The 7313-nt window shown below is 44.6% G+C and overlaps 1 non-coding gene across 1 annotated transcript; it reads left to right on the forward strand.

Annotated features, from left to right (window-relative positions):
• Positions 1–6435: 6435 nt before the first annotated feature.
• Positions 6436–6507, forward strand: TRNAE-UUC (transfer RNA glutamic acid (anticodon UUC)). Its single transcript has one exon. It is a non-coding gene; the product is annotated as a tRNA-Glu (tRNA).
• Positions 6508–7313: the final 806 nt, after the last annotated feature.

Below are 7313 nucleotides of genomic sequence, written 5' to 3' on the forward strand. Positions count from 1 at the left end.
TGATTTCAACTCTAACTATAAAAATTCATCTGGCCCTGGCTGGTGTGGCTCAGTGGATTGAGTGCCCGCCTGCAAACGAAAGGGTCACCAGTTCAATTCCCAGTCAGGGCACACGCCTTGGTTGTGGGTCAAGTCCCCAGTTGGGGGCATGTGAGAGGCAACCAACTGATGTTTCTCTCTATCTCTTTCCCCTCTCTTCCTCTCTCTCTAAAAATAAATAAAATCTCTTTTAAAAAATTATCTTATATTTTCCTCAGTGAGGAAACTTTCTAATGATGTTGTTTTTTTAACAAAAATATACAGTTAATGAAAAGACAATACCAGACTTGAATAGACACGTCTCCAAAGAAGATATACACATGGCCCACAAGCACACGAAAAGATGCTGAACATCACTCATCATTAGGAAAATGCAAATCAAAACCACAATGAGTTCTGACCGGTGTGGCTCAGTTGGTAGAACATTGACCTGCAAAGTGAAAGGTCAACAGTTCGATTCCCGGTCAGGACATGTGCCTGAGTTGTGGGCTGGTCCCAGGTTGTGAGAGGCAACTGATGGATGTTTCTCTCTGTCTCTCTCTCTCTCTCTCTCTCTCTCTCTCTCTCTCTCCCTCTCCCTCTCTTCCCCTCTCTCTAAATAAATAAATAAATAAAATCTTAAAAAAATTTAAAAACTTCAATGAGATACCACCTCACACCCATTAGGAAGGAAGATTATTATAAAATGACAACAGAAAATAAATGTTGGCCAGGACATGGAAAAATGGAGACCCTCATGCATTGCTGGTGGGAAAATAAATTGATGCAGCCACGGTGGAAAACAGTATAGTAGTTCCTCAAAAAAAAAAAAACAAAAAAACCACATAGGATTAGCATATTATCTAGCAATTCCACCTCTGAACATAAGCAGGGACTCAAACAGGTATTTGTGTGCCTATATTCATATTCACAATAGCCAAAGAGTGGACACGACCCAAATGTTCATCAATAGATTAATGGATAAACAAAACCTATTATATACACAGAAGGAAATAGTATTCAGTGATTAAAAAAAAATAGAGCAGCTTTGACACATGCTACAACATGGGTGAACCTTGAGGACAATGTTAAGTAAAGTAAGCAAGTTACAAAAGGCCAAATACTGTATGATTCCACCTCCGTGAGGTACCTAGAGTTCTCAGATTCAGAGACAGAAAGAAGAATCGTGGTTGCCAAGAGCTGGGAGGAGAGGAAATAGGAGCTGTTACTGACACGTACAGAGTTTGGGGAGATACGGATGTTCTAGAGGTGGATAATGGTGATAGTTGCCTAACAGTGTGAATGCGCCTAGTACCACTCAACTATACACCTATTTTACCACAAGGAAAAACAATGGTTCCAGAAATTATGCTTAGTTGCTCTTAAACCCCATCATCTTGCTTGAGGCTGTCCCAACACTCCATCCCGACAGATGCAGTCAGCCTCGGGTGGCAGATGAGAGGACAGGGCGCGTGGGTTCCAGCACCCACAGCAGGTGACAATCAGAGGGACGGGCCAGCTGGCCGGTGGCAATACTTCAAGTTCACTGCTGAGCATGCAGAGGGCTGCAGGCCACCAGACGAGCATCCTCTGTGTCCCCTGTGTCTGCAGCCCAGCGAACCGATCAGCTCTCCTGGACAGGTCAGAAGGGGCGGCAGGGAAAGCATTCATCATTGTCAGCGTGTCTCAGTTCTGCCATGAAACATTTATGCAAGGAGACGGGCCTGCAAGATAAAAGCTTGCGGAAGAAACCTAGCTTTTTAGGAATAGTGTTAAAAAACAAACTACAACCAAGTAGCCCGGACTGGTGTAGCTCAGTGGGTTGGGTATCATCCTGCAAAGCAAAAGGCTGTGGGTTCAATTCCTGGTTAGGACACATACCTGGGTTGTGGGTTTGGTCCTTGATAGGGGCATGCGCAAGAGGCTCTCACATTGCTGTTCCTCTTCCTCTCTTTCTCCGTCCCTTCCCCTCTCTCTAGGAATACATAAATGAAATTAACCAAGTAAATTTGGAAATCTTGTGGGCTTTATTAAACAATGCAATAATCGGGCAGCATCCCATCTAGCAACCTGAAGTGCGCTCTGAGGGTTTGCACTATATGGAAGGATTTTATAGGAGGAAGGTTGGGGCAAGGGAGATATTAACAAAAGAAGGGGACCAGCCCATTGATTTTGGGGGGAAGAGAATGGGAAGGGTTATTATGCAGTTTGTCTCTTCTTTCTGGGGCGGGGTGGGGAGGCAGATAGAGAGGGCCCACATGACAGATAACCTTCTGGTACTTGACTAGAAAATTCCAGACTGGTTGATTAAGATGACATTTCTGGGAGAGGCTGAAGCTCCAATTCAGTCAGGTATTAAAGCCAGGTTTGGTATCATGGGCTTTTAGCCGTAACAATACTGTCTTGAGCCTGTGGTTTTCTCTTGAACAATAGTTTCCACTGAGTTCAAAGTGGCTTTCAATGGATATCTGTGTCTCTTCTTTAGCATTTTCCTAAAAGACCTAACACTAATTAAGTGATGCGATTTTAGGCACTCGAGAGTTACTGATTAACTAGTATATGCAAAAAAATCTAAAAGACAAAACCTTTAAATTCTATTTCCAAGAAATTTACATCCCTCTCCATTTAAAGTCCCATCTTCTTCTTGTCCTCACTCTCCACAAAATAGGCCAGAAAAGTAGTGATGTATGAACGATGGTCTCTAAAACCCAAACAGAAGACCAGGTTCTGCTCAGCCACCAGCCAACTGCCCAGAACGTAGGGTTTGAACATGAATAATTTCTGCTTGAAATTATTTCCAGCCATTGTAGAGGCTCTTAACAAAAAGAATTTCCTGGCCCTGGCCAGGGAGCCCAGTTGGTTAGAGTGTTGGCCCTATTCGCCAAGGTTGTAGGTTCAATCCCCAGTCAGGACAAATATAAGAATCAACCAGCCCTGGCTGGTGTAACTCAGTGGATTGAGAGCCGGCCTGCGAACCAAAGGGTCACCAGATTGATTCTCAGTCAGGGCACATGCCTGGGTTGTGGACCAGGTGCCCAGTTGGGGGCATGTGAGAGGCAACCACACACTGATGTTTCTCTCCCTCTCTTTTCTCCCTCCCTTCCCTTCTCTCTGGAAATAAATAAATAAAATCTCTCTCTAAAAAATAAAAAAGAATCGACCAATGAATATATGAATAAGTGGAACAACAGATCTCTCTTTCCCTTTCTCTCCTTCTCTCTCTCTCTCTCCCAAGTCAATAAACTAAAAAATAAAAGAATTTCCCTTTTGAAGTCAACAATACATCTGATTCTTCCCAGCCATGGAGGTCTAGTTAATGTTAACTTCCTCGGTGGTTCTGTCAAAACTAATAAACTTAGAAATAGAGGTGTGACAACTCAGATTGACAAAAAGTATCGGGTGAGTGCCACACATGTAATGTGGGAACCTCATGGTGGAGGGGCGGGGAAGGAAGTGTCTGGAAAGCCTTGCTTGCCTTCTGTGAGTTGGGTTAGTGGGAGTACGATGTGCAACTGGGAAAGACGTAGGCGATTTGCAACCTTTGGGAAGTCTTTAATTGCAGGTCAGCTTCTGAGTAATGATAGCCTGCCGCCTTGACATTCCTAGGGTATTTTTAACCATGAGTTTATTTTTACCACTTCTGTTTCAGCCATTTCAATGGGAGAAAGTAGTCTTTTGTGTCCTCTGGATTTTCCGTGATGTGTTTTGGAGAAAACAGCTCAAATGTCTTTCATACGTGTGATCTTTATGCCTGGAAACGACTTCAGGTCATGGCAGGCATGGTGGGTACTCACTCCTTCAGTGAGGAGCCTGTGGTCTACAACGAGCTTCGCTCACAGCCCTGCTGATGTGGCATCTCCACTGTAGACACATTTCTCCCTCCCAGTTTCTTGACCTTTATCTTATTTTAGGTTCGTGGAATCTTTGTTATTAATACTTATATAGTGGCCCTTGCCAAGTGGCTGGCTCAGTTGGTTGGAGCATCCTCCCAGACAGCAAAAGTTTGTGGGTTCGATTCCCGGTCAGGGCACAGGCCTAGATTGTGGGTTGATCTCAGGTTGGGGCACCTACCAGAGGCAACCAATCAATGTTTCTCTCTCTCTCTCTCTCTTCCTTCCTCTCTTTCTAAAGTCAGTAAACATCCTCAGGTGAATATTTAAAAATACTTCTTTATTTGACTTAGAATTTCAACCTAATAATAGTTATTGAGCACCTATCAGCTTCTGCCATTATAACGAACACTGAGATTCAAAAATGTAGAACGACTCTGGGCTTCTGCCTTCAAGGAGTGCACAGACATCCTCTCATTTCATGTGGTGCTGGGAGGTGAAGATGCTCCTGTAGAACCTGCCTATTCCCCCAAGACTAATGCAGCATGAAATCACAAGTCATCGTTGCTGGGATGGGCAACTGCTTAACTGGTGTGGCGTGAAGGCATCCTGGCAAACGTTATAGCCCATGTCCTTGGGCCATGGTCGCCACCACATCCGAAAAGCACTCCCCTTCCCAGTCACCCTGAACTTGGCCGTGACCTGGCCTATCCCACCTTCTGTAGCGTCAGCATCCAGAAGGACTGCAGCCTCTCTTCTCCCGGCCTCTAGACCCCTCAGTTCACAACCCCAGTGGGGACCCTGCTTTCTAAATCCGGCTCTCTCTCTACCTTCCCACTTACAGACCTTCAAGGTCAAGGTTCACCGGTTCAACAACCCTAGTGTCGCTTGCTTTTGGCCTTCTTCTGCACCAGAAGACAAACCCCTATGGCACCATAGCTGGGGACCCTTGACTATGGAAACCTTGTATTCTTCTTTCCATTTTATTGTAGTGACAAGAAAAAACACAAAGGAGCACTAAAATAACAAAATCTGGCCAGAGCCGGCCTGAGCCAAGATGGCACTGGGTCTGACCTCCAGGAGACCTTGACCTTCATTATACATTCTTCATAATACAGGAACATCCTGTATTATGAGACCTGCCTGCACCAGGACAGGTCTGACCTGACCCTATCAGGGCAGAAAAGGCATGTTGCCTCACTTCCAGGAAGAGACAGGCCTATTCCCCAAAAACTAATACATATGCCTCCCCCTTATTATGCCACCCCATAACAATCTCCCCCAGACTTCTCCAGAAGAAGTTGATCTGTGAGTCTTGACTCCCACTTCTTCATTCTGTGGCCATTGAACACTTAGCTTCGGTTTCATGTTTGGCTCAGCAACACTTCTCTGTGGTATATTTGAAAGTTGCTAAGAGAATGAATCCTAAAATTTCTAATCGCAAGGAAAAAGCTTTTTTCTTTTTATGTGTGTGTATGAGGTGATGAATGTGAAATAAATGTATTTTGGCAGTCATTTCTCAATTTTTGTAAGTCAAGTCACTGTGCCATACACCTTAAACTAACACAAAGCTGTATGTCCATTATATGTCAATAAAACTGAAAGAGAAAAGAATTACTATTATGTGCTTCCAATTCAGTGATTTCCAAAAATATAAAAAGTTTAACCATGTGTTGGTTAGGGATGTGGGTGTTAAAATTTTAAAGAAAAGCACTATAATAACTTCAATAGATATAACTCCAACTTCTACACGGTGGTAAACTTCATCACACCTCTTTCAGGAAGGGACGGATTCAACAGATGCAATAATTAAGGACAGAGAGGCTTTGAATTCACAATGACCGAGTTTACATACATTCAAGAAAGTGCTTTTCAAACATATAATTTTTCAAATAAACTTAACCATAGCCTGAACTACAAAGGCCATCGCCCTGTTCCTCCTTTCATTTGATTTTTAATTTAAAGCGATGCAAACATCTGATTTTTAAAATGTCCTTCTGCTATTGCGTTGTGTTGACCGTGCAGGTTGTCTCGTTACAAACCCTGTCTCCCAGGCCGTGTTTTTTTCTTGTTGTCGTTGTTTGTTTTTGTTTTTTTTCCCCCGTGTGTGAGTGTTCACATAGCGCCGCATGTGGGTTTCTGCTTTACGGTTTGGGGTGTTTTGTTTGGGGTTCGATGTTGCCCCCAAATGTGCCCACGGGCATTCTTTCATCTCTTCGCGCTTGCAGAGGCAGAATCCAGGCTGCAAGGTCCTCGGCCCCAAAACAGCGCCGTGGCAACTCTGTTCGAAAAGGGTCGCCGCGGTGACACATCGGGAACCGGAGCCTGGGGGCCCGGCTCACGACTCGCTGGGAGCCGTTCAGCCTTTTCCCTCCTCAAATCTCATCGCGGGCCTTTGAACAGAGAATTGAAGCGCCAGCCTCAGGGCCTGGCAGGGGGTGACCGGTCCCGGCTCCGTACAGAGCCCACAGCGAGCGCCGGGAGGAAGGCGCGCAGGCGCAGAAGGCAGGCACAGCAAGAAGGCGGGGCGGAAGGCGGAAGTAGAGAATGCTTTAATTTGCTTGTACGTTAAGTTGTACTCGTCGTCTCCCACATGGTCTAGCGGTTAGGATTCCTGGTTTTCACCCAGGCGGCCCGGGTTCGACTCCCGGTGTGGGAACGCATGAACATTTTCTTTTTACTCTTCAGTAAGAAATTCACTAAGTCATTGTATAGCGTTCTAAGAACGTTAACTATAATTGTTGAAAGCTGTTAATTTTTTCCTGGGAATGTGCAAGCTGTTTTGATTATGCTTGTGTAATCAGTATTAGTATTTTGGCTCATTATATAATTTATTTCAATATTTAAAATGTCACAAAAATTATTATAATTAATATATAATGGTGAAACCCTATTAGATAGAGGAGTGCTCTTTTTTCCCTCCAGTTATATTTACATATAATTGACATAGAACCCTGTGAAAGTTTAAGGTGTGTACATGATAGTCTGATGCACATGCGTGTTGTGAAATGATCACCACAGTAGGTTAGTGAACATCTCCATTGTTAGGTCCCCCGGGAGTGAGAGGAAATGACAGGAGAACAGGCCATGAGTTTTAGAAGACAGATTTGACCAGCTGCCACAGAAGGACTGAGACCCTGAGGTGTCAGCAGCCAACAAGAGAAAGGCAGGGGTTTTTAAGGGAGATAAGGGGGGAGGGAGTTGAAGGGACTCTGTAGATGGCTTTGGGGGAGTTGGCCCTGGGGACTGAGAGGCTACTAAAATGGAAAAGTTACTAAGTTCTTGCCAGCAGGCTAGGAGATCTCTGAAGGACACAGGCCTTCACTGATGTCAGCAGTCACTGGGGGTGAGGGGTGGGGCAGCGTTAGGCAGCAGACTTAATGGGGTTTGCTAAAATTGTACCAGAACTCCCAGAACCAGATCTTATGCCTAAGACACCATCACCACACGTAATTACCATTTCTT

This window comes from Furipterus horrens, unplaced genomic scaffold (genome assembly GCF_987537825.1).
Source record: "Furipterus horrens unplaced genomic scaffold, mFurHor1.1.pri manual_scaffold_16, whole genome shotgun sequence".
NCBI lineage: Eukaryota > Metazoa > Chordata > Mammalia > Chiroptera > Furipteridae > Furipterus > Furipterus horrens.